Source organism: Gorilla gorilla, chromosome 3 (genome assembly GCF_029281585.2).
Source record: "Gorilla gorilla gorilla isolate KB3781 chromosome 3, NHGRI_mGorGor1-v2.1_pri, whole genome shotgun sequence".
Lineage (NCBI taxonomy): Eukaryota > Metazoa > Chordata > Mammalia > Primates > Hominidae > Gorilla > Gorilla gorilla.
Window position 1 is genome coordinate 124,839,700 of NC_073227.2, and position 18,699 is coordinate 124,858,398.

Below are 18,699 nucleotides of genomic sequence, written 5' to 3' on the forward strand. Positions count from 1 at the left end.
CTAACTTTGGAAGGTATAATTAAATGCCTAGATAGGACTGAGATACCCAAACCAAGATGGGACCTATTTAAACCTAAAAATAAGAATAGTAAGATCTAGCCTTGATCAAGCACTTAATAAGGCCAGGCATTATTCTTACCAAATTTTATTTGAGTAATAACCAGATTATGAAGGAAGTATCACTCAGTTTCACCATTTTGTGATGACAAAACCAGGTCACAGAGAAGTAATTTGCCTAAAGTCCCTCAATTAGAAATAGCAGAGTTAACTATTTGAACCACAGAAGTCTGATTCTAGATAGTGAAAGGGCCAAGGCAATGCTTTCCTTCTGTCCTCTAGAGGTTTGCTGAAAGTAAGCTGACAATAGACAGATTCATAGGAGAAAAAGGCATACAAAATGTATTTAAAGCAGACTAACATAGAGCCATACACAAAATATAGGATTTAAAGAGGGGCCACATGGCTGAGGCTTTCAAAATTTCTATATTTGGGAGAGATGTAGAGAGACTTTATTTTGCAAATAATACTCTTGGGAAGCTGGATGAGACTGACAAGTTAGGGAAACCTAGAGGTGGAACTACACAGGAACAAAGGTTGTCTTTTTATGCAGATACGATTTCTTAGGTAGTCTCTTGAAGAAGCTACTCTCAGAAGAATAGATGAAAATCTGTCTGGGTGTAGTGATGACTTTTAGTTATCTTCTCTCCAGTGATTATTGTTTCCTGGTTTTTTTGTTTGTTTGTTTGTTTGTTTGTTTTGACGAGATTCTTAGAGAAGCAGTGTCTCAATGCAATTCTATTTCTTTAGGAAAGTTAGTTACCTAGTCAGATAAGGAAATTCCAGAGAAAGTTTCTCCTGGTGCTTCAGGAAAGTAAGAGCATCAGAGAGACAGGGGGCCTGGGAAAAGTCAGAGAGAGACCTTAAGGCTGCCTCTTTGGTTCAGCACGCCAAAGCACCATGTTTTGGGGTATCATTTTCTGAGCCTCAACAATAGGGCTCAAAATCACTGTGCTAACTGAGGAAAACAGAATTACCTAAGATTTCATTTCTAACACCAGCTAGGATGAAAGATCAACATGAAAACAATGAGTTCAGTTATGAAAAAAGGAAACAAGTTACATTTTTTTGTTGAATAACTGAACTGTGGACATAATTGTAATGACAGCTTTTCCATGAATGACTTTTTAATCTCTCCAAGTGGTTCTGTGAGTGTAACTATTATTATCAATTTAAATATGAAAAAGTAGATCACATATGTAAATTCATCTGAAATTTCATGATTAGTATGTAGCTCAGCAGTATTTGTACTCATGCAATTTGACTCCCAAATCTATGTTCTCAATCACTATACCATCAATGTGCTAAAGAAATGGTCACAGCAGTGTACATAAAGATGTTCTGCTTGGCCGGGAGCGTGGTTCATGCCTGTAATCCCAGCACTTTGGGAGGCCGAGGTGGGCGGATCACGAGGTCAGGAGATCAAGACCATCCTGGTTAACACAGTGAAACCCCATCTCTACTAAAAACACAAAAAATTAGCCGGGCATGGTAGTGGGCACCTGTAGTCCCAGCTACTCAGGAGGCTGAGGCAGGAGAATTGCTTGAACCCGGGAGGTAGACCTTGCAGTTAGCCGAGATCACGCCACTGCACTACAGCCTAGGCAACAAGAGTGAAACTCTGTCTAAAAAATAAATTAAAAAAGAAAAAAGAGAAGAAAAAAAAGAAAAGAAAAGAAAAAAGAAAAGAAAAGAATAGAAAAAAAAGAAAAAAAAAGCAAAGCAAAGCAAAGCAAAGAAAAGAAAAGAAAAGAAAAGAAAAGAAAAGAAAAAGAAAAGTGCTGCTCAGTCCAGGCACGGTGGCTCATGCCTGTAATCCCAGCATTTTGGGAGGCCGAGGCGGGTGAATTACCTGAGGTTAAGAGCTCAAGACCAGCCTGGCCCAACATGGCAAAACCCCGTCTCTAATAAAAAATACAAAAATTAGCTGGGTGTGGTGGTGGGTGCCTGTAATCCTAGGTACCTGAGAGGCTGAGGCAGGGAGAATTGTTTGAATGCGGGAGGCGGAGGCTGCAGTGAGCCAAGATCCAGCCACTGCACACCAGCCTGGGCAACAGAGTGAGACTCCATCTCAAAACAAAATAAAACAAAACAAAATAAAACAAACAAAAACTGTGCTGCTTAGATTTCCTGCTATAGGGAACGTGACTGACTGATGGCCTCAACTACTCTTCCTCTAGGTCCACCTCTGCATTCACATTAATGCTACACTTTGTATTGAATGATTGTCCCCATTCAATACTGATCATGGCAAGACAATATATGGGACTTCTCCAACATGGATTTTGTCCCCAGGAGGCTCCTTATCAGCCTAACCAAATCTTTATTGGGCTGTGCTACAGTCTGAGACTCTAACTACCCAATCCCCTTTCTTCTCTTTCTCCTCTCACAGTTAACAAACTTATATCATATCTAAAGCCTACCCTCACATTCTGCTGCTTATTTCCTCCCTAAATCTCTCATCTGTCCAGTTCTTTTTTGGCATCTGGTTTTCTGTGAACCCCGACTAATGGAAGTGGTAGAGAGATGAGAGTGATGTGGAAAAGACATGATACGTGGGGATTTGGCCATGGCCCACTAACCTCTCATTTTCAGTGAAAGGTGAATCATGAAGAGTTCTTGACACAACGCCCAATTGCTGAAGATTTCACTGGGTGATGATCTACCTTGCAGGTATAATGGTTCAAGCATTTGAAAGAGAATCAAGTTGGCTAATTAATATTAAATTGTATTGATATTGATTCCTTGCAGAGGGTAAGAAACTGAGGGCCACTAGCAAGTAGTTAATAAGTGTGAAAGCCAAACTCTTGATAGCCTACCAAAAGCCTTTTTCTCTTGGAATGGAAGAAAAGCATAGTTAAGTAGTATATCAGAGATCTGATAAAGTCAGTGAGATCCAGAGACCTTAGAATGCTTGGCAAGGGCAGTTCTGTTATGCTGGACTCAGGGTCCTGGTTTGGAAAACCTGGAATTTTGAAATATGGGATGGGGACATGACCCTGAGGATGCTGGCTCTGCACAATCCCCTGATCCCTCAGAACATGCAGTGGAATTCCTACAGCATTTCTCAATGTGCTTTGCAAGAATTAGCTGGCATGTACCATGTACCATCAAGGGCCTGCAAAGTATCCTTGGGTTTGCATTTAGAAAACGCCTAATCATAAGGGCCAGAAAATAAGACTGGGTAAGGAAGAATTCATTGACTTGGGGGCACATTCTCTAGACTTAACATTCTCCAGATGCAACATCCTGACAAAGGCCCCCATGGAATGAGCTATCTTGCGGATCAGCTGAGGCACCTCTTTCTTTTTTTTTTTAAATGGAGTCTCGCTCTGTCGCCCAGGCTGGAGTGCAGTGGTGTGATCTCTGCTCACTGCAAGCTCTGCCTCCTGGGTTCACGCCATTCTCCTGCCTCAGCCTCCCGAGTAGCTGGGACTACAGGCGCCTGCCACCATGTCCGGCTAATTTTTTGTATTTTTAGTAGAGACCAGGTTTCACTGTGTCAGCCAGGGTGGTCTCGATCTCCTGACCTTGTGATCCACCCACCTCGGCCTCCCAAAGTGCTGGGATTACAGCTGTGAGCCACCACGCCTGGCCTGAGGCAGCTCTTTCTTGGAACTTTGCTATAATCCAAAACTCATCCTACCCAGCCTTCCATCCGACCCTCTCTCCCAGGTGTCAGACATCCATTATGTCCTGGAAGTTTCTCACAACCTTTTGCTCCTTCCTGCAATAAAGCTCTTGCATCTCTTATCCTGTCCTATTATCTGCTTCTAGGTGGACCTATACTAACACAAAAAGTAAACACAGCCATAGTTTCTATAAGAGAAAAATGGGAAATGAGGCTGAAAACTAAGCTCTGGATCTGGTTTCGCACCATAAACCCAGGCTGAGGAATCATGTCTTAACCTAGTGAGAAAACTGGTGAGATTTGTAGTTAGCATTTAACATAAACAAAATTTGTTGTCAGTATCATAATTTGGGCTCAAGGGCAGGGAAATTAAAAAAAAGGTTTAGAAACCAAACATCTGAAATTTGCTTAAAATTTCAAAAATGTGAGGTAATAATGCAATAGTGTTTAGTGTAGATGTATGAGATAGTTATATTAAAAAGCTTGACTAAGCAATGGCACATAAAGGAGCTCAATAAGTCTCTCTCTCTCTTTTTTTTTTTTTCTTTTGCTTTGCTTTGGACCTATTTGAGAAATGTGAAGGCCCAGTTAGGAGGTTTTTTCATTTACTCCAATTAGCAGTGCCCTGGTAAAATAGAAGAGATTGGACAAGAGTCCATTTAAGTTAAGGAAATGTTACCAGATTGTATATGAAAAGTTAACACATTTGCAAATGAACGTCCTGTCACCACAGATCTGTTGATGCCTGACAAAATGCGATTAAGTAACAATTAACGGGGTACTATTTGCCATTGGATAAAAAATATTTCCAGGGCTGAAGTTGGGGTGCAAGGGAGATCTCAACAGGGTAGGCTTCTTTCAAAGTTGTTAAAGTTTGTTCAGTTTAGTTTAGTTTTCTTTGTTTCCCCTCAGTACTTTCCATTCTTTTAAAAAATGCATAATTTATAAATATATCAATTTTTTTAAAGCAAAATAAATTGAAATTAAGTCATGCTGATACCATCAACCTTTAATATAGATAAGGCTTATTCAGATGTATGCTTGTTTGGTGTCCGCTTTTTTTGGAGAAATATTTTGAGAAAAATCATATTTTATGTAGTTACATAAGTTTGTGACACTTGCATTTTGTGATATGAACTCTAAAAAGTTACCTTTTCTGGGATGAATAATGTAGTCGACCCACTTAGGTGACTTTTCATCCTAAAGAGGAGGTGTACAAGTGAGTGATTGAGTATTAACTAAGTAAATATTATGGACCAATAAAAATAGCAGTAGCTATATTTGAACTATCCACTATTAAATGTTATAACAATCCTTTCTGTCAATTAGTTAAGCTTTTAAGATGTACATGTTTTAATGTTATCAATGCTGTAAACATAAAAGTCTCCATTTTAGGATGCCATTTCTTTTTAAAAATCAGTGTTTATGTAATGTATGCATGTGTGCATGCCTGTGTGTGTATTATACTAATGAGTCAGGAATTAACAATTTGAAAATTGTAAATATAAATATAGATCCATTAAATCTAACCTTTTCAAAAAAATCTGTTTTATTTAGTTTGAAAGCATTCATTATCACAAATAAAAGAAACCATGAATTTCTTACAGGTATATTTAAATGTTATACTTCATAGATTTCATGATAATGTCTGTTGGATCAAACTTTTCATGTTATCTGTAACAAAGGTCTGCCTATTTTAATCCAGAAAAAGTCTCTTAACTGTTTTAATATAAAGAGAAACGTAACTCAGAATTCAATAAATTATTCTTTCTTTGCATTACCTATTTTAGATGTTTTATTTTTATTCATACATTTATAATCCATTTGTCTATATTAATATAAAAGGCCAAATTATCTTAGATAATACAGTTATTTTCTCTATTCTAAATTGGAAAGCAAGAGGGAACAACCTTCATGTGTTCACAAGAGCCAAATATAAGCCATATCTTTATAAAGCAAACATCTTCTTTTAGTTATTTTTTTCTATGTTAAATACTGACATGTTGGGCAACAATTAGAGTATGGATTCAAACACTTGAGAATACTGCTTTGTTTCTCCAACAATATCATAGGCTCCAGTTGCTGTGTAGTTACTTCCTCTTTCTCTACTTAATAAATTAAAAAATAATAAAATAATAAAAAATTAATAAATAAAAAATTAAATTTTTTTAAAAGAAATTTAAGTGCCAGGCACATTGTGAGTTTCTATTTCCTCATGTAGTGGACAGTTACTGTGATTGCCTGCCCTGCAAATACTCCTCCTTATTGTGGTAACAACTCTCTACTTTTTCTTTATACACTGGCCATCCTCTCTTGCCAGTTCTGTTGGGTCAGGCGGGCTGGTTTCACACCCCTAGCTCTGTGGGGACGGAGTGAGCACATTCCCCTCACCTGTCCTGCTTGAAGACTGCATTCTGTCTCCTTGGATCAGTGACTCAGGGATAGGTAAAACATTTATGATGAGCCAAATGAGGATTTTTTCTCTCTCTCTCTCTCAGAAACCTTTTGCTGAGTTGCAACTGAAATATGGTATGACTGGAACTGCTGTTGACCATGTTGTCACTGAGAGTGAGACTCTGCCTGAAAATGATACTAAAAAGAGTAAAGCACAGGTGAGGGACAGAGGGAAAGACACCTGACAATATCTCCTTAACACCCAGACTCAGCCTTGCCGATTACTGGGCTTTTCAGTTACACAGGTCAGTAAGTTCTTATTTTTTTTTTAAGCCAATTTACTTAAAAGTGTCATTTACTGCTTAAAGAGGCCATTTTAATTAGGTTCATCTGTAGAGAATAAGAGAAAAAAAAGACAAGGAAATGATACCTAAACAAACTTCAGTGGAATTACAGCCATCTCTGTTAAAACACTTCAGGCTAGGTATATTTTTCATGTGGTAAAGTAGCATGAAGTCAAATGCTTTCCTTGCTTCCTTATGGCCCAATGGAAGTTGACATCTGTCAGTCAAACAAGCCACACACGCCTGAATGACCAAACAGTATGTAAAAGGGACCTGAACTGCTAAAGAAATTGTTGTCTTTATTTTCCAAGGATCGTCTGACATCTGCTTTTTAAATTAGAACCAAGTCATTCAAAAAGTTAGTTTTCCATTTTATACATGTGAGTTTGCTACACCCATTCTTTCATATCAAATATTATGTAGCATTACTTCAAAGTACCTTTTGTATACTGGATTTTCTCTTTTTTTCCCCATCCTATTTCAGTTTGGGGGATTTCTAGAGACATTTCTTCATGGTCATGGATTCTTCTTTCCTCAGCTGCATCACTGAAGGCATTCTTAATCTGTTACTGTGTGTTTTATTTCTAATATTCCTATTTGAGCTTTCCTCATCATCTCCATCTCTCTGCCGAAGTTGCCAATCAGGTCTTGCATGTTGTTCCTCTTTTCAATTAGAGCCAATGTTTAGGTACATCTTTTCTTGGTAAGTTGGGGTACAACATGTCTCTTTTTGTAGATGCCTCTTCTTAGGTTTGGGGCCAGTTGGTGTCATGTGACATCAGCACTCTCATAGACTCAAGAAAAGTCATGCATTTGCTGTTTGTCTAGGTTATTTCATTGTAAAGTTGGTAGTGATACTCTCTAACCCCCTATATACCGAAGTGGAAGCAAGCTCATGTATGCAGGATTTAATTTTGACCTTTTCAACAAAAAACAAACATATTAAGCCAGCTAGCACTACCAGCCATGGTTTACCTTCTCCAATTTCGCCATCTTTGTCTTCATAGCAATGTTGGTATAACCATTTATGTATTGAGTTACATATAGTTTTATTATCTGATAAAACAGTGGCATAAAATAGGAACATAATTTTGCTGTCCCAGAAATAATAAATAAGAATTTTCTCATGAGCATAAAGTAATTGAGTTAAAGATGAACAACATTAAAGTGTGCTGAATCTAGTAAACCTTTGGCTTCAATCACACTCATTGGGCCGAATCAAGCAAAGTGTAGGTTCAATCATGAGGCAGCAAATACAATGAAAGAATCTGTGTAAAATGCATGTTAAAGTTGGTGGCTAAAATTTGATTTGTATTTTAGGATGTTTGATCTTGTCTTAGTTCTCTGAAAACAGAACTTTTCATATATAAACCTACTGCTCATCTTCTACACAATCAACATGTGCACACATTTCTATAAGGAATAGCGTGATCACAATGGATAGAATTTTGCTGAAAAGGTTATCAAACTCATCATAAATCATTTTCTTCATCCCAGAAATGGTATTGTGTTCATGTAGACTCAATCATAGACATAATGGTATTGTGTCTGCCTGTGTGTTGTATGTGTGTGTTTATGCATATACATGACTAATTAATAAAAATAGATTTTTCAAGTTAACCAAATAGGGTTATCATACAATTATACAGAAATTAATGATCCTATTAGAATTCCAGCTAAGATCTCAGTTTTCTGCCTCCTCCCTCCTGCTGCATCCTTGTCTATTAACCCTTCAATATAACATGATGTAGGAGCCACATATTATTTCTCTTTCCTTCCTTCTGTCTTTTCTTCCCTCTTGTTCTCTCTCCTTCCCTCTTCCTTCTCTTTCCTTTATTTTCTCTTGCTTCCGTTTATCCCTTTTAGTCTTTTCTTCCTTCTTTGCTTCCTTTCATTCGTTTTTTTCCTGCCCACTATCAATTTTTATTTCTGTTTCTAATAAACAAACCCTGGTTTTCCCTGGAGAACTACTTTTCTTTCATTCTCAGTAAATGTCATAGAAGAGGCAGTACCCCCTGCCCCAATTTTAGGGACAGGCTAAGATTAACCAAATCTTTGCTTAGCCTCCTTTGCAGCTAGTTATGGGTTGAATACATGATCCAATTCAGCCAAATGGATCCATCCAGCATTAATTCTGAGATTTTTTTTTGAACTTGTCAGGAACAAAAGTTATTCCCTATACAGAAATTCTTAGCAATGGAAAATAAACTGTCGAAGTGCTAGAGACCACAAAAGACATGGACAAGGCCTCAGAATAAAGCCAGCTGCGAGTACTGAAAAGACAAAGAGAATAGGATAAAATAACATGAGTTTTACTTTAGTCTTTCCTCAGGACATTTCATTCATCTGAGATGCAGTCCCCTTTATTGTTTCATCCATTGTGAGTGGTTACACTTTCTACCTTTTTAACAGAATAACTTAGTATGAAATAAAATATTCTAAACAGCTTCATTCTCATAGAAACCATTTACTCTTCTAGACAACAGGAAGGCTAGTTACATGGAGTCTAACCATCTGATTTAGTGGTTCTATTTTAGCACATCAACAAAAGGCTGGTAAAGTTAGGAATAAGGTTATAAAGATATGGAAAAATTCACTTTTTATATTGTTTTTTTTTCATTCTTTCACTACATAACTCTGATGTAAATTGTAATCTGACTATAAACCTCAAAGTAAGGGGTGGCACGCTTTATTTCCTTTTAAATACTTTAGGACCTCTAGTGAAATGTCTTTTCAAACTATAGTCCATCATTTAAGAACTTATTTACTGACTCACTATTCTCTAAACAAACCTTTAAGTGCTCTACTAAATTAGGCTCACCTGGAAGTCATGTGTTACATCTCTATTTACAAGTAAGTAGATGGAATACTCACCTACAATGTAAGTATCAAAATGATCCAAAAGGTCTATTCAAGGGACACTCCAGTAGCATTGAATAGCTTTACTTTCTTAGAGTTCATAAAGTAAGATATGTTAACTTAATGTCATTAAAAAATGCAAATTTATCTTTCAATTACAATTGATATTTTAGAGTTTACTGTGGGTGGCAGCTGTAGAGACAATTAAAGAATTCTATTTAAAGCTACTTGAAGCAAATAACGGCTATGCCAGATTTCCCCATCGAATGGAATTTCTTTTAAAGATAGAAAGGATCGACAGTCATTTTTTATCTAAATCAAGAGCAGGTTTATTTACCTATTATATGCCACTTCCGCTAATAACATAAGGAATGTATACATAGATTATGAAATGAAGGCTATAAATGTACAACATTGGCAGCGTGTGTGATGATTACCCACAAGAATTAATCAGCATTTCTCATGCCATACACAATGCAGTTAGAATAGAAACAGCAAATCTGTTCAAGGAATGCAAACAAGCTGCATAAAAGGCTAAACAAGTAAAAGTATATCATCAACTATGACTCAAATTACATCTTTAAATTGTGTGCCAGCTTCCTTTAAATTAGCTATTTAAGAACTTGGTCTATGACAGACTTCATAAACTGGGAAATATTATATCTTCTCAGGTTCACAATTTTGTTATAATGTCAATGTGAGAATTGCATTTAATAGTTCAGCTTGTAAATTAACCCTTACTTATACAAGTGATATATTGCTGTGGATATTTATGTATTTGTTAGTTATGGGATCTGTTGATAAGCCTCAGAAGTTCTGTAGCCATCCATGGTGACAATGTGGCTCAAGCTCCTAAAGAAAGTGTGGATTGTAGTCTTATTCCTAAATCCTTTTACAACTCAAATTTTTTTATTCTTGATATTTTTGTAACATTCTTAACATTTTCTACCAAGTTGTGAAATCAACCATTTCTGTTTTTGTTGTAGTCATTGCTTATTTTCTTGTTCCGGATATATTGAGGTCCTTGGGAATTTAATGGGCTGCAACAATTACTATTCAGTTCTCTGGGATTTGGAGCTAGTCACTCTTTAGTCCTCAGAACTCGAATGGTAAGGATTCTACTGAGATCTTGTGCTATGTAGAGATTCTGTCAGAGAGCACGTTTTAAAATGAAACTTAGGTCTAAGAAAATTCTGATCCAAAATACTTTCTCTTTCCATATAAAATATAAAGAAATAATTATATACTAACCTTTCCCCCTGGAATGCATTTTGGCTATTAGTGAAAATGTTTACACTAAACTCTGTAAAGTCTAGAGGGTCAAAGAACAAGAACAGTAATTAGTGAAAACACTGCATTCGAATATTTCAATAGTCATGAACCAACTTCTTCCCTTGTAAAGGAAAGTTTAGGCAAAACTGAAAATCATATTATCCCTTTCTTGTGATTGGGAGTACACCCAAATTAATCTCAATTCTCAATTTGTAGTTTTTAACATCTACCCACTTTTCTGTTCAAACATTTCAGTGCCCGGAGATGTTAAATAGCAATAATAATCTCATCTCCTTTAATGGAATTGCCAACAAAGAATATAGGGACAGGTAGATTGTGTTATACAAATGTTAGTAGAATTGTGCTTAATTTTTTAAATACGCAAATTACGGTCAGCATCAAACTTTTAACTCATGTATTTATATATGCGTTAGGAGAAAAATATTGTCATGTACAGTGTAAATATTGCATCAGAATGTTGTGTATGGATAAACATAAATAAACAACTACATGCTTTTACATGCAGTGGAAAGGGGATAAATTGAGGGGGATGAATAGTTAACCACCTGTGGACAAAGGGTAAAGATTGGGGTAACTAATAGTTAAAGGAATATGGGTTACCAGGAAAAGGAGGAACTGAAATAATTCACTTGCAGAACTTATCCTTGGGTTTCCACTTATTCTCTACTTTGTTCAATAGGGCAGATGGGCAGTAACCATGTAATGATTATAGGGAGGGTGAAGGTACAACCGTTGTAGGTGAGCCCCAGGTCTGACTTTGACCTTCCTCTCTTGTATATATCCACAATCACTTCTGTAATAATCTCATCTAGGCTCATTATTTTTAAATACCATCTGTATCTCCAGTTTATAAATGTACCTTTAACTCTAAGTCCATATATTCAGTTTTATACTTGATATCTTCACTTGGGTGTGTTAGAAGCAGCTTAAATTGTGTATGGCCATAAACAAAATTTAGTCTTCCCCATCTCAGTAGATGGCAACTGCGTTTTTATAGTTATCCGTGTCAAAAACCTAAAGTCATTATCAATTATTCTCTTCTTTACATACGTAAATCCTGATTTGTCTACAAATCCTGTTGCCTCTTTTTCAAATTATTTGCAGAACTCAACCTCTTTTTGTTTTCTAAAACTTCCACTGCTAACACCCTATTTCCACTATCTTTTTTCACTTGGATTACAGAATTAGCTTCCCCAAGCTGGTCTCTCTCTTTTCCCCTTGACCTTCTATAGTCTATTCTTAACACAGTAGCCAAGGCCGTCCTTTCATAATGTACATCAGATTATGTCTTCTTCTAATCAGACCCTCCAAAGATTTCCTTTCTCACACTGAGTATAAGTCAAAGTCTTTAACATGGCACTACACAATCTTGCCTCATTTTTAACCATATTTTTTGCTATTCTGTTACTCACTGCACTTCAGATACAATGGGTTCTTTCTGGACCCTGAAAATTCCAGACCCATTCTTGTCAGGAGGTCTTCATATTTGTTAATTCCCTTTGCCAGGTAGGCTATTTCCAAGGTATCCATGTGGCTTCCTTCCTTGCTTCTTACATGTCTTATTTCCAATGTCATCTTCTCAGCTAGGTTTCCCCTAACTACTCTTTTAAAATTCCAGTAATCTTCCTTACCTTCTCACCTTACAGGTATTCCTAATCAATCTCATTTCCTCCCCTAAATTGCATTCATAGCACATATTACCACGTGACATTTGTATGTATATATATTTTTATATACATATATATGCATTTATATGTCTGCATGTATATTTACTTACTTGTTAATAACATCTTTTCCTCTACTAGAAAGGAAACTATGAGTTGCCTAGATAAATGGAGAGCACATGGTAAATATTTATTGAATGAAATAATTCATCAATAATTATTGATGCTATGAAGAGGTAATATGCCTCTCATAGGTACTTTGAGAGCCTACAATAGACGAGTTTTGGCCAGGCACGGTGGCTCATGCCTATAATCCCAGCACTTTGGGAGGCCGACGTGGGCAGATCACGAGGTCAAGAGATCGAGACCATCCTCACTAACACAGTGAAACCCCGTCTGTACTAAAAATACAAAATAAATAAATAAATAAATAAATAAAATAAAATAAATTAGCCAGGCGTGGTGGCGGGCGCCTGTAGTCCCAGCTACTTGGAAGGCTGAGGCAGCAGAATGGCGTGAATCCAGGAGGCAGAGCTTGCAGCGAGCCGAGATCCTGCCTCTGCACTCCAGACTAGGCAACAAAGCGAGATTCCGTCTCACAAAAAAAAAAAAAAAAAAAAAAAAAAAAAATTAGATGAGTTCTGACAGTCACAATAATTAGGAAGGAATTGCTTCTAAAAAAGGAATCAAAAAGTTCTGAAGAATGAAGAGACATTATCCAGGAGGAGAGAAAAGGAAAGGGGATTCTAGGTATTAAGAATAACATGAGTAGCCAGGGATGGTGGCTCATGTCTGTAATCCCAGCTACTCAGGAGGCTGAGGCAGAAGGATTGCTTGAGACCAGCAGTTGACACTGCAGTGAGCTATACTGCATCACTGCACTCCAGCCTGGGTGACAATAAAGAGCGCCATGAACAGAATGTTCTGAGGTGGGAGGGAAAGCCCATCTCGCAAATGTGGGAAACTCCAGTTGTTATTTATATGTATAAATAGGACTTGCAGAGACTGGAAGAAAGTCCAAGTGGCTGGAGCTTAGAGAGAGAAAGGAGTGACATGATATGTAATAAGATTGCAGAGCCAGACCACAAATGGCCTTACAGACCGCATTTTGGGTTTTATTCTAATAACAATGGGAAGTCATTGATGATAAACATGGAATCACATAAACATGTGTGTGTTGTGTTTGTTTTAAAAGGTTAACTCAAGCTGAAGCATATAAAATATGTTGAAGACAGATAACAATAAATGGAGGGAGAATATTGTGGTAGCTATGAAGGTAATCTCCATGAGACATGATAGCAGCTTGAACTAAGTATTTCTCAGCACTTTGCACTTATCCTCTTCTTTCCTGCCATTCTTAATCTCTTTGTCTTTACTTCTAGGAGTGTTTAAGTCTTACCTCCTTCTCTCAGCTGGAAAATGTTGAAATCGAAGAGCTTCACTGTACTGTTTTCTACCACTCCACCACATGTTGCCTGCTCTTTTCACAAGAAATGTTTTCCACAGTTATTATGTATTTGTATATTTGTTTCAGTCATTTGGTTGAATTCCATGGTGATGGTAGTGTTGGGAATCATGATTTGTTCATCTTGATATCCTCAGTAGCTGCTACATTGAAGACACACAATAATATTTGTTGAATAAATGAGAAATCACGTCAATTGGTAGTCTGCCAACACAACAAAATGTTCCTAATGTTCTTCTCAGTACTGCTCTGTAGACATCATGAATTCCTTTGAGATAAAGGCTTTTTCTGTATAGTCAAAGCATATATCCTCCAGATCAAGTTATATATTAGTGATTGGATGTGCACTTGATGTTCAACCATACAAATAGCCTAACAGAATATAAATATGCCCCAAATGTTCAAATTATATGAAGATAAAGAAAGCATTAGGGAAATAAATTATATACATAATTTTCAACAAAATTCCTCAAATGGCTAAAAATAGGATACAGCGAACTAAAGTGGCAACTCATTGAAGCGTACCTAACAAGCCCAAAAGAGTTTATGTGGCCTCACCACATTTTCTAATTCCCAGGGAATATGTCAAGCATTATAAAATGCTGAATCATCTAATTTAATTTCAGCTGTACAATAGTGATGGAATCCTTTCCACTAGAGATTCTTAATAACCTAGACCGGCCCTCAGCTATTCTAGAGCATGGCCTAAACTCTGTTGAATAAAACACACACATACATACACAGATTGATCTACCTACACAAACACACATATTTGTGTGTGTGTATGTCCATATATGCACCTACACATATTAATTCAATATTAATGTTTTAAATAAAAGTATAAGGCAAGTCATGGAAACAACTTTTTAAAAAAGTTGTTAAAAGATAAAATGAGTAAGGATTTTTAGTTACATTTATTTTAGGATAGTATCAATGGTTAACTAGTACCATTTAAATGTTGTTCTTTACCAATTTCCCTTACAACTATGCAGTTTTCTGGAAGCTGTAGAATTTTAAATAGAAGATTACCTTTCAGAGAAGTTGTAAAGAGAAGATCATACCTCCAACCAGGCAAACATATTCTCCTACCATCTAACTGTTAAAGAAGTCATGCAACTCAGTTCAGTATTAAAAATACTTTATACTTATGTTAGACATAAGAATAGTTTTAAAAGTAGTGTTCTTGGAAAGAGATATACACATTGCTTCCAATTTGTGAAAGTATAACACCTGTTAGCCAGAATGATTTTTTTTGTCATAAGTAACATATTGTAAACAAAGCACAGACCTACCTAAAAAGATAATTTGGTTGATACTTCATTTTATATAAATACATTGAAATTAAGAAACATTGACTTACAAACTTGCCCCCAAAATCTGAATTTTAAAAGGCACAAAGATCGATCACAAGCCAAGATATTAGAATAAAAGATTAAAAACAAAATTTTGAAATAAACAAAAATTTTCTGTATAACTATGCTACTTATGTAGTGTATGCAAATATAACCTTAAATTTGCGCTCATTGTGTTTGTTTACTTCAAATAATATTTTCTTCTCCATTAAAAAAAGACATAGTATCCTTAACACAAACAGGAACAGAAAACCAAATATCACATGTTCTCATTTATAAGTGGGATCTAAATGATGAGAACACATGGACACATAGAGGGGAACAACACACACTGGGACCTTTCAGAGGATGGAGGGTGGGAGGAGACAGGATCAGGAAAAATAACTAATGGGTACTAGGCTTAATACCCGGTTGATGAAATAATCTATACAACAAACCCCCATGACACAAGTTTATCTATGTAAAATAGATAAACCTGCACATGTACCCCAGAAATTCAAAGTTAAAAAAGAAAAAGAAGAAGAAAAGACAAGAGTGGAAAAAAAATGGAAAGAAGTTTCTGTAGAAAATACAGAAACAAAAACAACTTCCACCAATAAACACACTCGAAAAAATACATGTTTGTGCAAAGTCCACATGAAATTATTATCAGACTCAATATCTAAGTAAGTTATAGATATTTCTTGCCCCGCTTGCCTTTTTGGTTTATTCAAACTCTCTTTTATCATTACACATGAACATCCAAGTATTTGTATCCATGATGATTTAAATTAAAAAATGAGTATTATCTTGAAAATCCATTTAAATCTACTTGCCATATTGTTGTTGCTTATACCAAAATATGATACAGAAGCATAGTGACTTACCTGAAAATTACTGAGTATTCAGGAACTCACATAATAAAAATTACCTAATTATCTTTTCTCACCATATATATTCCAATTCTGTTGCCTTAGCCCTGATATTTTATATTTTTGATATTATACTAACAGAACACATGCTAATGTTTCACAAATATATAAAAATGTTCTAATATGGTGTTATATTCTATAGACATGAAATCTTTCAATTGTATGAAGTTCTGTGTTTGTAGCCATATTAAATATTTCCAAGATATAAAACCATGTTCTACATATTTTTGTAGTTTATAAGGCATCAAAAAAAACTGGACCTTGTACTGAGAAGCAGTGAAATAAGTGTTAAACACATTCACTATCAACTAATGAGTAACGTGTGGACCACAATATTCCATAATAAAAAAAGTAACACAATAAAAAATTTCATCTCAGAGTATTGCTGAGAGTGGCTGAAGACAGAATTCCAGTGTTTCAAATTTCTTCATGCACATTAATGCTTTCAAGTAGCATCACCAAGACTTTGCATTCATGGTAAAAAAAAAAAAATGCCTGAGTTGATTTCTCCTGGCACACTTATGATGCAGAAGGAAGGAGAGATGTTTGGGTGCATTCAGTTCTTCCTCTATTTACACCTTTTGAGTTTTCAACAAAAATATATTCTCTAGAAATGGATAAGGAATCATGTTCTCTTTTCTTTTCTTTCAGTATATGAGAAAAAAATATATAAGGAGAAACAAAAAAAATCCCTGGAATATTTTATGAAAGACTTATACAAAGCACTCATTCTGCTGACATAAGGGCAAGTGTAGAATTATAAACTTTTTTATCATAAACAAAATTAAATTTTTATGATCATATGCTCATTGCTTAAAATCCCACAAATGAAAATTTATCATGGAAAAATAGAGATATTTTGAATACTAAAGTCCTTTATTCAACAACACAGAAATTTCACAAAAACAACTTTACTGGGCAAATTGAATGTGATTTTTTTTACTTTTTTTTTTTTTTTTTTACAGTTTTGTACATGCCCCATAAGTAATTTTCTTTAATAAATACACTGTTTTCCAAAACCATTTTTTAAATAATTGCACAAGCATACATACACCTTACACAAATATCTATTAGAAAATTTAATAGATAACTGCACAGTTCAGAAGAGGAGAACACTGTGAAAGGAGTACATTTTGTGGCCCATGTTCCTGAAATATCTGTTTTGCAATTGTGAAAATGGAATCCCTCCTAATATAGTAGCTGTCTTTTATTCACTAGGAATACAGATCTCAGTGTGAAATGCCAAATTTAATAAAAAAAAAACTGAAACATTTAGCTGTTACATGAGAACCAACTGTTTGATATCACTGTGAATCTAACCATGATCAAAGACCCGCTACGGCTTTTTGCTGAACATATTTGACCCTGAATAGTGTGTTCATTTAACTGCTTTCCTTTTTTCATTATTTGATTACAGATACTTATCAGCTTAAAGACTTTATATGCTTTAGCATTAATTGCACAACTTACATATCAGCGTTTCTGATTGAAAAGAAGAGAATATTCCTTTCTTTTAGTGATTGCTTAATATTAATTCATAATAAGTGCACCATCTCTCGCTCCTTATAAATGTGTTTAGAAGAAGGAAATTGAGTGTTGGGAATTAAGCAACCAGGAGACATTTTCATATACTCCTACAGTGGGGGAAGACTTCCTATTTTCTTTCCCAAGGATGGATACATTTCTACTTTGAATCTGACTTCACTTGTAGACAGACAGGCAGAGTCCATCAGAAAGCCACTTTGGTCTGAAGGCTTAATGAGAGGTTTGCATTAATGATGTTCTTCGTGATGTTATGGTGCTGAGTGACAACTGAAAAGGAAATTGGCTCACTGCACTATGTATCAACGCCTCAAGTATTTACCATGCTCTCCCCAAATGCTGGCAGATTATGGCATCTCTCTATCCACGCCTAGGGAGGACAAGATCCTGTGTGCGTAGACCACTCTTACAAAGTTTTTTATTCAGTTTATCTGATATATAATTATTAAGTTGTGTATAGCTGTCCACACAATCTACATTCTGAATTTTCTTGACAGTGAATATAAAACATACAGTGAGGAATATTTAAAAGTTACATTTCATTGGTATTTGAAAATCATCAAAAATGTAAACCTTCAAATCACTGCCTTAGGTTTATAATGATAAGCTTTACAAGTTCTCAGTACAGGGACATATGAGGAAGAAAACTAGAGAAAGGCCAGAAGAGTCATCTCTTTCTTCAACATCACCAATGAGAACTTTATATGCACCCTACATTATATAAATGGAGTTTAACCAAAAACATTAAAAAGTGGGTGGTATAAAAGAACAATATCAAGAATAAAAAACATAAGAGAATTAATGAAAAGCTACACTTTCTCATTTCAGTAATCAACAAATTTTCTTTCATTAAAAAAATGAATTGACATGTAAAACACCACAGTTTACAATATACAGATTCATTAGTTCTTTTAGAAAGCAAACAAACAAAAGCACACCAAGACATGCACTACTAGAATGTATTTTAGACTCTCAGTATACTTCTATGAGATCTTTATGTTATTGTATGCCTACTGTAGCCTGAATAGAAGTTTGTTTCACTTCTGTAATAACAATCATCATTTTCCAAAGAGCAAGGCAAGCTTATCATTCAAGTGTGAAAGTAAGTTTTCACTTACTTGTAATTAATTAGCAAATTGGTAAACAAAAAATAAAATAATGGAAAAGGAAAAAAAAAACAAACTCAT